The sequence below is a fragment of the Myotis davidii genome, unplaced genomic scaffold (genome assembly GCF_000327345.1).
Source record: "Myotis davidii unplaced genomic scaffold, ASM32734v1 scaffold289, whole genome shotgun sequence".
Lineage (NCBI taxonomy): Eukaryota > Metazoa > Chordata > Mammalia > Chiroptera > Vespertilionidae > Myotis > Myotis davidii.
In genome coordinates, this window is record NW_006299717.1 from 1,623,580 (window position 1) to 1,642,647 (window position 19,068).

Sequence of the window (19,068 nt, forward strand, 5' to 3'; positions counted from 1 at the left end):
TGATAAGTGCTGAATTGGGCAAAAAAGAAATTTTGCTTTGAAATTGCTCCCTTTTTTTTGATTTGTGCCATCTAGGAATAAACTATTTAAAAATTTTGAACTTTGTAGGCACATTTTCATTTTAAAAGAAGAGGGAAAATGACTTTTAAAAATGTGTTGGCAAAACCTGAAAAGAAAGCTCTAAAGAAAGGACTGTGGCCTGACAAGAGAACAGGAAGAAATGATTACTGATGACTTGAATTTCCAGTAAATTACAAAGCATACGTAATAGGCTTAGAAGAGAGATGATTCCTGTGGCATACTTCATGCTGCCTTCACAGATAAGTGTGTAAATGAAAGGGAAATGAATTGTTTCAGCCTGCTAAATCTATACCATTTTGGTGGGGTGAAAATGAGTGCAATTGTAATAATTCTATTACTTCTTATTGAAAATAAAACATATAAATGTTTTTGATGTGTTTCTAGAGAATAGTGTACTTGTAGATATGTTACAAAGAAACATAATAATGAACCAGAGGTAACTAAGTGTCCCTTTCCACTAACTTTTTAAAAATCTTCATCACCTGCTAATACTGTATATTATTTACTAACTTACCTTGTTGATTGTCTCTCTCTCCCTGGTAGGTTATAAACTCCTTGAGGGCAGGGTTTTTGGCTGTTTGATCCTAGCACCTTGAACAATTGTAATACATGTTTGTTGAATGACTGAGCGTGTTATATGGCATCCCAAGCTGCAAAAGAGGCTAACTTCTAGTGGAGTAGAAATGAGAAAGGGGTGGGGAGTGAGTGTTGACTGAGCCCATTTAAAGTTGCAAGAACTATTATGGTAATACATTATGCATTTGACAGATATTTACTAAGTGCTAAGCAGGGGAGTTACAATGGCAAATAAGGCATTTGTGGTTCCTGCTGTAGTAGAGTTTACATTCTAGAAGGGTGATATGTATAATAGGTAAGTAAATAATGTTAAATAGCAATGACTTCCCTGAAGAAAATAAGACAAGGTGAATGAAAATGAAGGTAGGTTGAGGAGAGGTGGGGCAGCACTGCTTTATATTCTATGGGCAGAGAAGACTTTTTTTATGGATGACACGGAGGAACCAGCCATGTGGATATCTGTGACAAGATCCTTCCAAACTTGGGGGCAATGAAGAGAAAGAAGGATAGTAGATGATGCGTGGTAAGTGAGGGGAGTGGCAGGACATGGAATTGGATACATTAGATCACACAGGGCCTTTTAGGCCATGGCAAGAGTTTAGAGTTTTTATTTTAATTCAATGGTAAGTCATTAGAAAGTTTGACCAGAGAAGTGAAAAGACTGATTCACATTTTAAATGGGAACTTGTACTGGAATAGGTTCACATACTCATTTGCTTTCAATGGTTATGTAGTATAAAAATATTAACAAAATATTGAAACTGCATTGATAAATGGCAACTTTCCTTTGGCCTGTATTGGGAGACAATGGAGAGGTGGCTGGCAAGCAAATCAGAGGGCATAGGCCCTGCGTTAAGAGGTTTAGCCTCTCCTGAGTTGCACTAACTTTAAGCCAAATGGAATTATATGCTCAGTATTGCCAGGTCTTTTAATTTTCCAAGAGAAGCCAGGGATCTAATTTGTTTTGTTAAACTATTCAACTTATATGATTAAAAGTGAGCAACTAATCCAAGTAGTTTATGAAAATACTGTGGGCCAAACGGACCAGACTTCAAGTGCTAAGGGGTCCCATAAATGACACTTCACAATCTCTAGGTTAGGGTGATAGCAGTGGAGATGTAGAAAAGCAGATGGGATTGAGATATGTTTTGAAGGTAATAATGACAAGTGTGATGATAGCATGGATGTGGAAGATGCAGGAGAAGGGATGAAAGGAAGGCCTAGTCATTGACACTGGATTTCTGGCATGAACAACTGTGTAAACGGTGGTCCATTTACTGAGATAGGGACATCTGGGCAAAGGCATATGGGTGCACTAAGACCAAGTATTTAGTATTGAGGCTTTTAGGTTTGAGGTGCTTTTGAGTCATCCAAATGGAGATTTCCAGAGAGTGTTGGCTGTAAAGGACTGGGCGTAGAAAATGGGTCTTGATTAGAAATAAAATTGGGAGTTACTGACACATAGTTGAGTTGAAGCTGTGGGAGTAGATGAGCTCAACTAGAGTAAAGGGTTGAGAGAGTAGAGGAGAGGGTATGTGTCCTACCTGAGAAGCTTAACTGTAGTCTTTTAACAACCATCTCTGCTCTCCCTTTCTATATGGCTCTCTATATAAATTTATGGGTTAAACATGTAGATAAATTTATATGTTCTTTTGTCTTTTTAGTAAGTGTGACAGTGATCCTAGGAACCTCAGGAATTCTGAAGAGTTACTCATATATAACTAGAAGAAATGGCTGGTTTTATAGTAAACATGCTAGAAACAGAGGAGGAAAGAAGGGCTTTGACTAATTGGGAATAAAGATTTCAAGGTGCAGGTCAATCCCAGAATTAAAATTTTATAGGTACTTTTATAAGTTCATGTTCCACTTATAAAATTCCTCCCTGTTTAAATTTTTTCCTTCCTTAATGTCGTTCCTCCTATCTTCCTCAAACATTTGAACACCAAGTCATTGTATAAGCATAGGTATCATAAGAGTGAAAAGAAAAACACCCATGAAACTTACTATCTATTTTAAGTAATAATATCTGTTCAAACATTCTATTATTCTGACATCCATTTTGAGATTTTTCATGCTTTTTATATGGGAATGGGTAGTGTGGGAGGCCTGAAAATGAAAAATCAGAATTAATATAAATAATATGCATTTCACTTTAGGAGTTTTTCACCTGAGACTATCAAAATCATTGCCATTAAGTTTATATTTACCATTTTACCTTTGATCAGCAATACAACAGCTATTGTGTTTTCTTGACTTTCTGTCCTTTGGATCAAGCTGTGCATGTGTGTGAAAGAAAAGGACCCTGCTCAGTGTATAGACTACGTGAGGTGATGCTGTGTGCAGATTATGGCACTGTAGCATTCGGCCTCTTAGGACACAGCAGGACATACATCACAGCTCTGCTTTGGTTTGGAGTTAAATTCAGAATAGTGATTTTATTTTATTTTTTAAATTTACACTTAAACCTTTGTGTGTCTTAACACTGACTTCCGGTGAGGCACTGCCAAAGCTGTCCTGCTAGTCAGCCCAAGCCTTTGGTGTCCAGAGAAAGAAGTATTTTCTTGAGATAGACTTTTTACTTTATAAATCTTTATAAAGTTGGCCCGTTGGGTTGACCTCAGGTATAAGAATATTACTTTTGTTTAGTGCTTAAATAAAGGACAAAAAGTAAATCTGAACAGAGCCTGGCTTTTCTTTTTGTTAGAAGTTTATATCTGCTTTATATCATAAAAGCACCAGGAGGCATCTTAAAATGGACATGATTTTATAAATCTTAAATAAAAAATAAATGCTTTATAGGTTTGGGATTTGCAAGTGTATAACACTGTAAGTCAGTGAATCCGTTGTAATACAATAAATTTTATTGTAATATAACCAATTTATCAGCAATATGGCTCATGGATTACTAGACTAATCCATAAAATGAGCCCCACTGTGGAACATATTAATTTATTATAACTCCACTATGTTATTATTACTTAGTACTTATTAAATGCCAAAAATTTCTTAGGCACTGAGCAAAATCAGAAGATGGGACTGAAAGTTGTTTGACACACTGATGTGGGAGGAAGGAAAGTCCTACCTTTCTGTGTGCCTCCTGTTTTTGTGCCTATGCCCCTACTATACCATTAATTCCTAAACAATTGCAGCCCCATTTTCACATTTGGAGTACATGTAGCAGTGCTCAGGATCATGTGTCCTGCTCATTAATAAAGAACCTAAACTGTAAGAGGAAAACACTAACAACATTAGCATCCCTGCCATCATTTAAAAAAAAAATTTATTGATTTTTTTACAGAGAGGAAGGGAGAGGGATAGAGAGTTAGAAACATCAGTGAGAGAAACATCGATCAGCTGCCTCCTGCACAACCCCCACTGGGAATGTGCCTGCAACCAAGGTACATGCCCCTGACCAGAATCGAACCTGGGACCCTTCTGTCTGCAGGCTGGCGCTCTATCCACTGAGCCAAACTGGTTAGGGCCCTGCCATCATTTTTTGAGATACCTTAAGACTGGTAGTCCAGCCACCAAGGGGCTTCTAGAAATATTTATTTCCCTGAGCTTGTGAACTCAAATATAGCACAGAATTTTTCTCTGTGAGTCTAATTCTATATTTACCGTATTTGCCGGCGTATAAGACGACTGGGCGTATAAGACGACCCCCTAACATTTCCACTCAAAATACAGAGTTTGTTATATACTCGCCGTATAAGACTACCCCCTCTTCCGCACACCTTCCACACACCAAATAAAAGGTAAAACAATATCAGATGTGATTTTAACATTTTAATTTATATTCAAATGCTTATGACATGCAGGAAAACTGTCACAAGGCTGTATGTAATCAAACATATACATAAAACAGTGCAAGTTTATTACCGGTAAACATACCGGTAACTCACTAAAGAAAACACACTCTATAGACTGGTACCGTAGATGCTTCTCAGGAACACAGGCAAGCAGCCCACAACCTAGAGGGACTGTCAATGATAGAAGTAAGATAACAAATAGAGGGAGAGAGCAAGTGCCGGGCAAGTCCCTAGCAAGTTTGCTGGCGTGACAGTTTCACCTTAAAAGCCTTCAAACTCCTCTTCATCATCTGATATTAAAAGTTCATCAACGACATCTTGGTGCCATGATAGGGATGATAGGGGTTTGACTGGTCGACATTTTCTATGCTGTACTGTACAATGGGGCAGTATTGTGGTTGGCTGTTGGCTGTATACAAAGCCTGATTTGATTGGTCCCTGCTCCCTGTTTGCCCGCCCTATCACTATAGCAGTCTGGTCCACCCTTGCATCAGCATCTCCCTGAGACCTCACTAGTGCGCAAGTGCGAGCTCTTCAACATTCTAACAGGCACCATGATAGCGCAAAATCGCGAATCTTCAATGCATATGTAAAGAAATATACGGTAACCCGAATTTACCACACTCGCAAAATCGCATAACAGCCGAGCATACACCCAGCAGTGCTGCTGATGCCTGAACGGTATGTGGAATGAAGTGGGCGGGCATCGGGAGGCCACTATGGCACGGGGCAAGCATTATGGGCAGTCTATCTGAAGTGTACCTGGCGTATAAGACGACCCCCCACTTGGAGGCATATTTTTCAGGGCCAAAAAATCGTCTTATATGCCGGCAAATACGGTAGCTTAATACAGAGTCGTGTTTTAAAATATTTTATTTTTTTAATACCTGTCATCAAGTCTCATTTATCTCTTATAATTGGTCTGCTTTCCATTTTTCTGTGGTGAATTTTTATACCCACGTTGAAATTGTTCAACTGCCAATTATGCTCCCACCATTTGGCTTGTACCCAGCGAACACAAGTCATTTTTCGTATTATCCTGAGAAAAAGTAAAATAAATCTCTTTGAAAAAATTAATAGATATTTCAAAGCCAACTAAAATTGATTTGCGGATTGTTTTGATTATCTGTGCTTCTGCCTTCAGTTAGCATACATAATCAAAAGTTGGCAGTGACACAGTATCATTCTTGAATAGAATAGTAGTCCTCTGGTTATAAATACTTTAAGACCAGCCATCTGTCCTAAAGGAATTCAGGCACCAGAGTCTGATTCTTTACTTAACTTCTGCCCATCTTGGAAATTGGTGTTAACCGTGAGTTCATTTGGTTAGAGGAATAAATACATTTAAGTAAGGCTGAAAATAAATAAATAAGGCTGATGTTGGTAATATTTGGTTGAACTATTATATATACACATTAGTCGTTGACATTAATTGTTGATATTAGTTAAATGTGGTACAAGTGATTAAGATTTGTTAAATAAAAGGCTCTTACTACAGCGGGAAGGCTGGGGAGTGTTGGCGGGGGGCGGGGGGGGCGGTAAGAGATCAACCGAAGGACTTGAGTGGGTGGGGGGCAGGGTGAGGGAATGAGGGGCGGGGCGGGAGGAAGCCGGGGGAAGGTCAATGGGGAAAAAGAAGGAGACATATGTACTACTATTTGTAATATTTTAAACAATAAAATAAAATTAAAAAAAAAAACGGCTATAGACTTGGATGAAAAAACTGATGAAGATAATTTTAGATGCTAAATTACTCCTACTTATATATAAGAAATGTTAAAAAAATGTTATGTAGATAACACCTGTCACTCCTTAAATGTACATGGATTTCAGAATTAAAATCACAATGAATGCTTTTGTTTCTCCCACTCCTCCCACTCTCATTTCCTTTTTATTGCTAGTGTTGACAATGCATGTACTCCTCAGAAACCCCTTAATTTCCCCAAAGTAATTTGTAATTTTCTTGTCTCTTGGGTTTAATATTATGGACTCAACCAGTTTCTTTTTTATCTTAAACTAATGAATTCCTAGGCATCAAGTATGTAGGAATAGATTCATTCTGGGTGACTTTTTCTTCTAAATTGGTGCCTCAGTACTATGAACTTGCAGGGTGGTTGTAGGTTCTAATATGCAGTTGTGATGTTTAATTTTATCCATGTTTGTATTAGTAAGTTCCAATGACTTTGAGAAAAATAGAAGGTATTTTTCTCTCACTTATGAGTCTGGGGCTGATAGGCAGGCTCTCCTTCACGACCTCATGGGGCTTAGGTTGACAAGGTGGCTCTGCCATCCTTTAGACATGACTTCCATGATTCCTCTGGTGGGCAGAGAAGTGTATGCCTAATGTATTAAGACCAAGGCTTGGAAATGTTATTCATCACCTTCAATCAAATTCTTTTGATTAGAACTTAGTACTGGTTACACCTATTGGCAAGGGAGGCTGGGAAATATAGTCTCAGTAGACATGTGCCAGCTAAAGTTTGCTGAAGAGAGGAGAAAAATTTTGGAGGTCTGCCATTTCATCTTATATCTAATGTTTTCTTTGTTCATATAGAGAAAACAAAAGATATATGCTTGCTCTTGTGTTAAAATGGATGATTAACCTGATACATTAGATTTGCAGAATCAGCAGAAATTGATAGACTTGTAGTTCTCCCCCATCATTTGGTATCTTTAACTACAGAGGGAAAATCAGAATAGGGAACAGACTGTGGATGGAATTATCAGAGTTTTCAGACATGCTTATAAGATCAAAAATGCCTGACAGGCAGTTGGAATGAAGGACTTGAACTCAGGAAGAAGTCAGGGCTGGAGTTTGAAGTACAGGTATGGCAGTCATCTCCTTAGAGCTAATATTTGAACTATGGAGGAATCAAGATCTTTGAGAGAGAATAAAAAGAGTTAGGCCTATTCTTTGAGGATCTGGTTGAAGGCAATGTGACAAAGCAGCCAACGAATTGAGAGAAAACCAAGATGGTGTTAACCACTTATATTAAAGAAGTACATAGTGAGTATTAGAGGCCATAGAACAAACAGAATGAGGCCTAAACCAATTATTAGGCCTGGCATTAAGGAATCCATAAGTAATCTTGCTAAGTGAAGTTCCAATAGCCTATAATAAACCAAATTTGAGGGCTTTTATTTGAGAAGTTTGGGTGAAGAAGGAAGAAGGTTCTAGTAGGTTCAAATGAAATTTTTTTCAAAATAATGATAGATGTGTACATTTTTAGACACACAGAGAGGAGGATTTGAAGAAGGAGGTGGAACGAACTGGCAAGAAGCTAGATGTCAAGTATAAGGTGGAACCCATGGGCTTAGCTTTAGAGAGGAAGAGACCCATACTCTAGGGCAGTGGCATCTTTTGCCTGGGACAGCCCTGGACTTTCGGCAGGTATTTGGAAACAAAAGTGTGAATGAAAGAACGAGGTAGACTAGGTATAAAACAGATACTTATAAATAGGAAGTGAAAAATAATCTATATATACATAAAAGGCTAGTATGCAAAGTGTCCCCTTGGGAGTTTGACCAGGAGACTGGGAGTTTGATCGCTCTCTATGATGTGTGTTTACCACCAGGGGGCAGCGCAGAATGAAGGAAGGCCCCGGCCAGCAGCCGGGGAAGGAAGGCCTCAGCCGGCAGCTGGAAGGCCCCAATTGGCCCTGATCACCATCCAGGCCTAGAGACCCTACCTGTGCATGAATTTCATGCACTGGGCCTCTAGTAAGTTAATAATACTCAATGAGTTAAATTCTGTTATTAAAGTTGGAAACAAGATCATCAGACAAGCTGTTCCTGAAGGTGATCATGACTATTCTAAGTGTTTTACACATATTATCTCATTTATTTCCCAAACTTGTAAGTACTCTCTCTCCACTTAATACATGGGCAAATTAAGGCAAGAAAGTTTAAATAATTTGCCCTACACCATACATTTTGTTTTGTTGCCAAAAATAAGGGCATAATGGGGATTTGAACTGAAATAGTCTGGCTTCATGGATCATGATCTTAACCATTGGTCTATTGCTTCTCAGGCCTTGGGGAATGAATGGAAGAGTTCAAACATTCATGAACATTTAGAACATTTATTGTGGGAATGGTGCTCAGGAAGCAAGCCATCTATATATATAAAAGCCTCAGCAACCCGCTGACTGGCTGGTAGCTATGACATGCACTTACCACCAGGGGGCAGACGCTCAACGCAGGAGCTGCCGAGCAACAGCAACTTTGAAGAGTGTCCTCTTGCACTCTGGGACCCCTCGGGGGATGTCAGACTGCCAGTTTCGACCAATTCCTGCAGGCTAGGCTGAGGGAACCCACCTGCCAGAGGGACTCCGCTCACTTCGCAGACACTGCCCCAGGTGCACTGGCTGAGGAGGGACTGTGGGAGGTTGGCTCCAGGGTGTGTCCAGACCATCTTGCCCAGTCCCACCCCACCGGCCACCTTCCAATTAATTTCCTTTCACTGTGCACAAATTCATGCACCAGTTGGGTCTCTTGGCCTGTCCTGTGGGATCGGGCTGAAACTGGCTCTCTGACATTCCCTAAGGGGTCCCGGATTGCGAGAGGGCACAGGCCAGGCTGAGGGACCCCACTTGTGCACAATCGGGGCTGGGGAGGTACACAAGAGGTTGGTCAGCCAGGGCAGGACCGTGGGAGGGCTCAGGGCATGTCTGGCTTGTCTCGCTCAGACCCAATAGGCCAGACCCCAGCAGCAAGCTAACCTACCAGTCGGAGCATCTGCCCCCTGGTGGTCAGTGAAGTCATAGTGACTGGTCAGCTATCTGTCACCTGGTGGTCAGTGCACATCATAGCGAACAGTTGAGCAGCCTTAGCATATCATTAGCATATTACACTTTGATTGGTTGAACGGATGACTGGACACTTAGCATATTAGGCTTTTATTATATAGGATTTTAACTTTTTTTTATTGATTTCATAGAGGAAGAGAGAGGGAGAGAGAATTAGAAACATAAATGATGAGAGATAATCGATTGGCTGCCTCCTGCATGCCCCCCACTGGGGATCGAGCCCACAACCTGGGCATGTGCCCTGACTGGGAATCGAACCATGACCTCCTGGTTCATAGGTTGATGTTCAACCATTGAGTCATGCTGGCCAGGCCATAAGATATATTTTTTAAAAATATTTAATAGTAGTGAATTTTTCAAAAAAATGACTTATTTTTCTTGGTTATTCTAAAAGTAATATATACATATTGAAGAATACTTAAAAAATGTATACATTTGAACATAATAATTCTAAATCCAGAGATAACCATTGTTAACCAATTTGTATATTTTCATATAAATAACTATATAAACTGTGGTTTATATGTATATAAACTATATAGCTTTGTGGGATTTTCATATAAAATTTTACTAAGTATTATTTTATGTCATCAAATATACTATAAATTTTGCCATTTCTCTTTTGTTTGATCAGGTCATTTTCGTATTTTGTTTTTTATAAATAACTAGGGGCCTGGTGCACGAAATTCGTGCACTGGGTGGCGGGTGAGGGGGAGTGTCCCTCAGCCCAGCCTGCCCCCTCTCATATACTGGGAGCCCTCAGGCATTGATCCCCATCAATCTCCAATCGCAGGAGCGGCCCCTTGCCCAGGCCTGAGGCCTCCGGCAGAGGTGTCAGGCCGGGGCAGGGCACCCCCAGCTCCCCGCGGTTACAGGCTCCGCCCCTGCCCAGGCCTAACGCCTCTGGCCGAGGCGTCCGGCCCGGGCAGCGGGGACCTGCAGAGGCAGCGGCCCCGTGATCGTGGGCTCCGCTTTAGGCCCAGGCAAGGGACCCCTAGCTCCAGGGACTGCCAGCTTTGACCCTGCCCAGCTCCCATCGCTGGCTCCACCCCTACTTCCTGCTATCACTGGCCAGGGCGGCAAAGGCGCCTGATTCTCCGATCATGGCTGGGGGGCAGGGCAAAGGTGGCCCTGGGGGCTCTTAGCGCCCCCCTGGGTTTCCGATCACTGTCAGTGGCAGGGGGCTTCTTCCTGCTTTCCCTTTCGCCTCCCTGCATTGTGCCTACATATGCAAATTAACCGCCATTTTGTTGTCAGTTAACTGCCATCTGAGTTGGCAGTTAATTTGCATATAGCCCTGATTAGCCAATGAAAAGGATATCATCGTACGCCAATTACCATTTTTCTCTTTTATTATATAGGATACCCCAGTGGCCATCTTTCTTTGTCTATAGTTCTTATTATTACCTTAAGCTAGTGAATTAGTCCAGACTCCTTGTTTTGTAAGTGATAAGGAACCCACCTTGAACTAACTTAGGTGAAAACAAATTTTTTGACTTAGGTAACTGCTGAAATGGCAGGCATGCAGCTGGGCCTCAAGGGGCGCTGGAGTCAAGGACAACTCAGATATCTCAAAACCCCCTCCACTCCATATTTCCTGGCTCTTTCTACATTGTTTGTTTTCTGAAACAGTTTCCTCCATACCCTGGGAAACATGACCACAGATAGCTCCTGAGCTGTAGCTCACAGCATTACTAGCAGAGAGGGACTTTACCTTGTTTTCCCCCCCAAAAAATTTATTTTGAAAATTATCCAAACAAAAAGTTTTACCATGTATGGATATTACCATACTTTCTTTATCACATATCCATATATCTTTCAATCCTCCTATTTATCAGTGCATCTGTTAAAAATCCATTTCAAAGTAAATTGTAGACAGTACACACACCCCCTAAGCATGCATATCATTAACTTAGAGTTCACTGTACATTTTTTTTGTAATGTAAAATTGACATCCAAGAAAATGCACAAATTTTATATTTTCATTCACTGACTTCCGACAAATCCACACACCTGTAACCCAAATGCTATGGGACTCACTTTTTTAAAATCTTAAAATTTAAAAAATCCCAGGAAATGGTTCTGACTAGCTCACTTTGGTCTGGCACTCCTGAGCTCAGAGAGCGAAAGCAGCAGTATTTCCCACTTGTGAGAGGATGCTGGACAGACAGAACTCATGTCTGCAGCAGAGAGCTTCCTGGAAGTCAAATTACACTAATTGAATTTAGACAGCATACTTTTATGCTGTGCAAAAGGCATGTTTATTAGTTTCATCTTCTTTAGAAAGCTGCCTCTAATGTCCCACAGTAATGATTTCTTTACTCTCTGTACCTGTGCTTCATCACTTTTTCTTTAATTGATATAGCACATGTTTTGTGTCTTCTTAGAAAAGAAAGATTGTGTCGAAGGTCTCACCCTCCTGGTGTCTGGGCTTGCGTAGCTGCTTCTTGAAGTAAGCATCAGTGAGATGTTGGGGGATTTTCACATCACTGATAATTTTGGTGGAGGCAGTGATGACACATTTCTGGTGTGTTCTACACAGAGGAACTCGATTGAGGGACAAAGGTCCAGTCACAAGTTGCAAGCCACTGCTCAGCTGCTTCAGGAAAACCACCCTCTTGCCTCTGTGGCACCCAGTGAGGAAGCAGAATGGTCCCAGGAGGGATGCTGGCCCGCAGTTTCCTCACATGCTGACTGAAGGGTTTCTCGCCATGGCTCAACAGCTTTCAGGGCACATCTTCAGTAGGATAATATTTAGGCATTTTGTGGAGTTTAACCACTGGGGTACCACCAATTTTGTTGCCTCCAACTAGTTTTGTGACCGTAGCAATCTTGGATTTAACTGCCAAACATTTTCCTCTTGTACGTGGCCTTTCCAGAATACAGCCGACCAGGAATATCTGCCAATTCCTCTGATGAGGACGGGGTTTCTGCTGAGTGGGCTTCCCCTTCCTAGGCGCCTTAGCCTTGCCAGCGTCAGCCTTCTTGGCTTCAGGTTTCTTCTCCTTAGCATAGGCTGCTTCTCTTTAGTATCCAGCTTCTGTTTTCACCTGCCATCCTCTTCGGGCCCCACTGCAAACCCAAGCGAGACAAACGAAGTGCCTGGGAGGCGTCTCAGTTGGCCCCAGACGTGTCTGACCCTTGCAGGTGTCGACTCGATACCCTTCTGGTTCAGATGGCGAAGGATTGGGTTCCTAAAATCCTTGCTATCATTTTTCTTTGTCAACTTTGTCCTCAAATTGTATCCTTTCATGGTCTTAGATGGCTGTTACATCCTCAAAGGAGCTAAGAAACCTTTCCCCCAGGCCCCTTAACCGACCTCCATGTGCCATTGACTAGAACTAATTGATACTAACAAGCCTAAATCAGTTACTGGTGAGGATAGGGGAACCATGTGCTTTCTGATCTAGATTTACCTTTTTTCCATTGTAGAGGACTGGACAAAACTGATGCTATCAGGACTTTGCTAGTAGGAAAGAAAAAATGTTCTATAGGCAATGGGTAGCTTCTTTTACATAGCATTGTTCCCCAGTGAAAATGCCTGATCTTGTTTGTCCTCTCAAGTTGGTGGTGTGGGGCACATTAAAGAAATTCTGTATTTGACTCGTTGCTACCTGACTGCTTTCTCAGTTGGTGACATTTGATATTGTATCGGCCCTGGCCTTTTAAGTTTTAGGTACTTAATATTTTTCTACTTCTCCCTAGGATTTATTGTATTTGAAAAAAAATGTACATTTTTTAATGGTTTCTTCTTAGTTCTGGAATTAATTCCTTTAAGCCTAATGTCTAAGCCTGGGTTCTCTGGCAAACAGAGCCAGAGGCAAGGATTAAAATGTTAATGCTTTCTTTGAGAGGTAGAGGTCCAGGTCTGTAAGGGTAAGGGCAGAAGGAAGAGAAGCAAGGAAAGATGCAAAGAAATTGATTTGATGAATTGTAGAGCTAGCTCTTGCTGTATAACATGCTGGAAAGAGCCATAGCGGGTCACTCAGCAAGCATGCTCACTTGCCAACAGGATTTTTCTGAAAGGGTTGTAAGGAGAAAGTACACTTGGAGTGGTCTTTGGAAAAGAGAAAGAAAGGGGGGATTTATCTGCCTGGTGTCCTCCAGTCTCCTCTCCTGTTCCTAGCTGATGGAGGTTTGTCCCTGGGAACAAACTCCTCTGCACTCCCAAGCTGCCTCCCAGGCCCTCTGTAGCTACTCAGGAAGCTAGATCCCATGTCCTACATGGGGTATTTCATTCAAGTCCAAAAGTGACTTGGGTAAAGCACCATTTGAGAGAGAAGAAGAGGACACACATGCATGGAGATGGTTGTGTCTAAGAAGGTACACACACAGATTTGTGTCCCAATACACATAAGAAAGTTGAAGTTTTAATTTTTTGTCATAGCATTACTTTGGTATTTAATTACTTGGAAACATATTAGTTTCAGAAAATAAGCCAGAGACTGCTTTTGTGATCCAAGACTATGAAGTTTAAGATAATCACCTTAGGAAATGTTTTACTTTTTTCTGGCCTGAGAATCTCTTATAAGAAATGTTGGCAGTGTTCCAGGGCCCCACAAATAATATTGGTTGTTTTGGATCTGGGTCAACATGACTTCTTCATAGTCATCTTAAAATATGGTTGAGGCTGAGTGCTGTGGCTCTGGGCATCCCTTAGATTGTCCGGTCATTCCAAATATATCAAGATTGATGGATTCTTTGGAGCTCTCAACACTTGGAAATCCTCTGAGTATTGGCTTTGAATTCTAAAAAACCTTATAAGGCTAGTTTCTTTTCAAAAAGAGCAATTTTTGCTTTTTATTCAGAGTGCAGAGAGAAAATTGTGTTGAATTGGTGGCAGAAGAGACACAACCTGATGGAATGAAGGAAAGAATGTCCTTTCTGGGTTGGTTTGGTCTTTGCATTCCTCATAGGTTTCTTCCATTTTCTTGGGTTAAGATCTCTTTTTTCCCCCCATTAGTGTACTTTACTCAGATCAGTATGACTTCTTAACTGGTATTACAGAATAATGGTAGCTGTTTTTTTATGGGAGATTAAAAGGATGAGCTTGTCAAAGATGAATGTTAATTGGGTGCATCTAATAAGCGTGAAGAGACTTCCTGCTTCTGTGTCATAGGAACTGAAGCAGAATGTTTGGACATTCTCAGTATTGTTGCTAGCTGAGTGTTCCTGACCAGTTCCGAATTGCCTACAGTGGTGATACTGGCATGACACTGGGGGGCCCTTTTAGCTGCATGAAAAGCATGAGAATTCTTAGCCAGTCTGGTTTGTGCAGCCCAGATTTTTTAAAGTGTTCTGAAAGGATCTGTGTTCTTTCACTAGACTTCAGCGTCTGAATTTGACCTAGGGACAAAGTCACATTAGGTCTGTTGGTGTTTAAACACACAGTTCTACATGTATCTGAGTAGTTGACTTTCTTTTTCCTGTTTTTAAAAACGAATGGAGTGGCTGTTATTTTAAGAAAATCATAAAGCCCCCTCCCATTCTGCACTCCAGTGAAGATAATTGCCTTTATCTTCCATTCACCTTGGACACTTGGTACCTGTCATGAGGTGTGAGGCTGCTTATAGGGCTGATTTAAGGTGAGATTTTTTCCCCTCCTTTTTGAGGCTCTGTTTATGAACTGGAATCATAAAAATTCAAGAATCGTGCCAAATGTTCTTTTGTTGATGACTGTGATTTAGTCTGTTATGTAACTGTAATGTATAATTTACACATCTTGAAGATCATCAGTCTCTGTACCGAGTGACTATATTTAACCCTCACTTCTTTGGAAAAAGAGAACATTACCAATTATCTTTGAAACTGTGTTTGTGAGACAATACACATTGATCCACCCTCTTTCTCCATTTTTAATTTTTGAGGCGTTAAGTAGCACTTTATAATTTCTTCTATGCTTTTTGTGTATAAAAGCTCAGAGGAGAAAGAGAGAGCTTAGTAGCTGGTGACTGTATCTTGAGGCCCCATTGATTGCTTATATTGTCTAAACCGAGAACAACGGGCATAATGTCATTGTCATCTCTATTAATATGCAGGTTCAGAGAGAGAAAAAGGGTAAATTTCTTTCCACTATTGTCTTTCAGTTGCAGAAGGGGAGTGAAGAGAGGATGTTGAAATATTTAATAGTGAATAGTTCTACACTTATTAAGAAAATAACATTTCCTTTTTTGTGTTTTGATGCCACTAGTGCCTGTTATTTCAATATTTTTTGAGCAAATGGTTAATGTTGGTTTTCTTTTATCTTAACCTTTGTAAGTTAAGTTCAGTTTTAAGCTCCATTATAGTGTCTTTTAAAACAAATTCTCTTATTTACCACCCAACATTTTGCCTCATTGCCCTGCCGCAGGCTCTGTTTATACTGGTATGAAGTTGTCATAATGTAAGAGGAAATGTTGACTGTATTCACATAGGACTATGTTCCCTTAATAAAGAAAGCCTTGACTAAGAAAATGGTGTTCTCATTAAATCAGCTCTTTAAGAGAAGGTGGGAGGAACTACTATCGATCTAATAATGGATTTAATAGTTCATGTACAAAGTCTTTGGAATAGAAGTAATATTCTGCAACTGAGTAACTGTAGATTAATCTGCCTTCAGACAGAATTCTGGAAGCATCTGTAAAACTGGAAAATTACTTTTTCTTTCCTTTTTTCAGGCACAACTGGACTAAATGTAATTCCCAAATACTTTAGAATTAAATTATACCCAGAAAATAGGTCTACTAAAAATTATGTGAAAAATTGAAATGAAATCATAAAATGTAAATGTTAGGTTCTTCTTGGCTGCATTTACTCTGGTGCCAGTTTGTTTAGGAGGGCTGCAGTGTTGAAGGGTAACCAGAGGTCACATGTGGAGATTCTTCGTTAGGTGGTTTTGTAATAGCTAGTGGTGGTCTATTTTAGTTCAGTTGGATGAAGTAGTCTTTTAAGGTGGGTGCTGAAGTCAGACATTTAAGCTTCTCTTCATGCCCTCTCCCTTTGACCCTTTAAAACATTTTTCTTTTATTCCACTCACTGAAAGCACATCAGTGAGCCCTCCTTCTTTGACAAGAAAGGCCAGCCATTCCTTTTTCCCTTCCCGCCCTAACCTTTAATGAGTGGTTGGGTCTGTGAAGATAGGGGGTTCCCGGAACATCTGAGAATTTTGATAGATCCAACTAACATTCTATGGGTGGAAATGAAGTGAGCCTTGTTCAGGTTTCATTCTCATATAAACGGCATATTCCATTCATGCTTTAATACTGCTAAGATATTCAGTTTGGGCAGCATATTGTTTGAAGGTTCTCAAGGAAATAAAAGGTAAAATAATAAAAATAACATCAGTAATATTAACAACCACAACTCTGCTCACCAGAAATGAAACAATGCAGAAGGAATTGGGACTTCTGAAAAATTTATGTCTAAAAGAAGGATAGCCCTAACCGGTTTGGCTCAGTGGATAGAGCGTCGGCCTGTGGACTGAAAGGTCCCAGGTTCAATTCTGGTCAAGGGCATGTACCTTGGTTGTGGGCACATCCCCAGTGAGAGGTATGCAGGAGGCAGCTGATCGATATTTCTCTCTCATTGATGTTTCTAACTCTCTACCTCTCCCTCTCTGTAAAAAAATCAATAAAATATGTTAAAAAAATAAATAAAAGAAGGATAGACTCATATTAGGAATAGCAGAGGTATTTCTATAGAGCACTGCAGTTTACAAAGCACTCTTCATCGAAGATTATAGTAGCTAGCCTTCCTTATATGACAGTGGGGGTGGATTGGCTGGACTCTCATAGTTTTGTTAGCCTTAAGATCTCCAGATCTAAAGCTCCACACCAGCCATTTTAATTGGCATTGTTGTCGCATTGTAAGATTAGACCGCTTAAATAGTCAGATAGTCAGCAGCTGTTCTCTTTCATGTTTAATCCTTTCTCTCTTCTGCTTTTCTATCACTGTCACTTTCCAGTTTGAAAGCTAGAGCATATGTAGCCATCTTTATTTACTTTTGTTCTATGCTAGCATTTGCCTTCTGCTAAATGAGGTTGTCCTTTATGAGGCAGCTGGCAATTTGTTTCTGCAGTCAAGGATCATATACTGCATTTTGGAGCCGGGGGTATGTTAATAAGGCTTCAGAAATAAAAATATCATCTGAATGAGCACTGCACTGGTGCTGGTGAGCTGCAGACAACCCCCTAGGCCACAAAACAGCTACCACCTGAATGTGTCTAGGTGATGCCATTGGTGCTGATGCCTCACCTCTCCTGACGGTTTTACAACCAGTAGCAGGCTGTGAGAGTGGCAGTAAGTGGATATGTATGTGTGTATGTCTTCAAATTAATGTCTTTCTCCAAAACAGAATCATTTCTTAGGTTCATTTTTATTAACAGTGCTCCTGGTTCGATTTTAACATCAGCCCACGGAGCATTTCTTCATTTCCATTTACATCAGGGATTTTGGAAAACATCATGAGACATTGAATCCAAGACGGGAGCACTTCTTAAAACATGTTTTTATTAAACCAACCTTATAAGAAAAATTCTACTAGCCAGATAAATCCCAGGGTTCCCGGGGATCTTAACAGGGCCCATAGTTAGGCATTGGATTAAGGGTGGGACACCATGAATTCCTTGGAATTTATACTTTGAAGATATGGCTCAACCCCTTCAAAAACCACTGCGCTTGTTAACATAGCTTTTTGACTGGATCCTTGTTATATTTTTGTTAATTTTGGTGCTCTCAGACCATACATATTTTAAAACATTGTTATTTTTACATTACATATATCACAATGTTAAACTTCAGCATTAGACTACATGGAAATACTTAAGGTTCAAACACAAAATTCTGTCAGCATAGTAGTTGGTTAAACATTTATATAAAGAATAGCTATTAATGCTATGGGTTCATTTTTAAAATATATTTATGATTTTTAGAGAAGCATTAATTTGTTGTTCCACATATTCATGCATTCATTGGTTGATTCTTGTAAATTATATGCCCTGATCTGGGATTGAACCCGCAACCATGGTATATTGGGATGATGCTCTAATCAAATGAGCTACTTGGCTTGGGCCAATGGGTTCATTAACAAATTTTTTTTTATTATTGACAGTATTATAGATACCCCCCATTCCTATCCCTTCACCCAGCTCCAGCCTAACCCTAGGCCTTCACCACACTATTGTCTCTGTCCATGAGCTATGCATATAAGTTCTTTGGTTAATCTTTTCTCATTCCTTATCCCCCCACCTCCTATCCCCTCTGAGATCTGTCAGATGGGTTCACGTTTTAAATCCACCCCTTCAGAGAGTTAAAAACTTAAGGGTGTTGATATTTCTTGAAATTTATTAAGCTATTGATGACTGCCTCTAAAAGGATTATTTGTTTTAGTTTTTCTATGAAAGAGTCAGGGAAAGTAATTTACCTTCCAACAACATGTCTGCTGTGTTATAGAAGCTGGTAAAGATTTTGCAGAACATGTTATGTAAAGTTATTAAAGAAGAATTCATTTTAGTTCATTAAGCAAGCTCCCACCTGTGTGCACTGGAGAGACAGTGTTGAATGAGCCTACATCCCTATTCTTAAACAGCTCACTCTTTATGGAAGAGTGAATTTTACATGGGTCATCTGAATTGATGGTCCCTAATCGATAGTCACTATATGGTGTTTGGCATGGGCATGTTCCACAGGCATTCCATGATTAAATGGTTGATGGGAATCATACCATCCCTTTCAAAACTTAAAGGATTAAGCTCAAAATCCACCCTCTGAGCTTTGAAGAGAGTCCCAGACCTTTTAATTTATATTTCCTCTATTTG

General features: G+C 40.2%; 1 protein-coding gene and 1 pseudogene across 2 annotated transcripts in view; one reads left to right on the forward strand and one right to left on the reverse strand.

The window, feature by feature from the left end:
• The window catches only part of BTBD9 (BTB (POZ) domain containing 9), a 444,722-nt gene that overhangs the window by 107,574 nt on the left and 318,080 nt on the right, over positions 1 to 19,068 (forward strand). The window lies entirely within an intron of this gene.
• Positions 11,405 to 12,701, reverse strand: LOC102754303 (annotated as a pseudogene).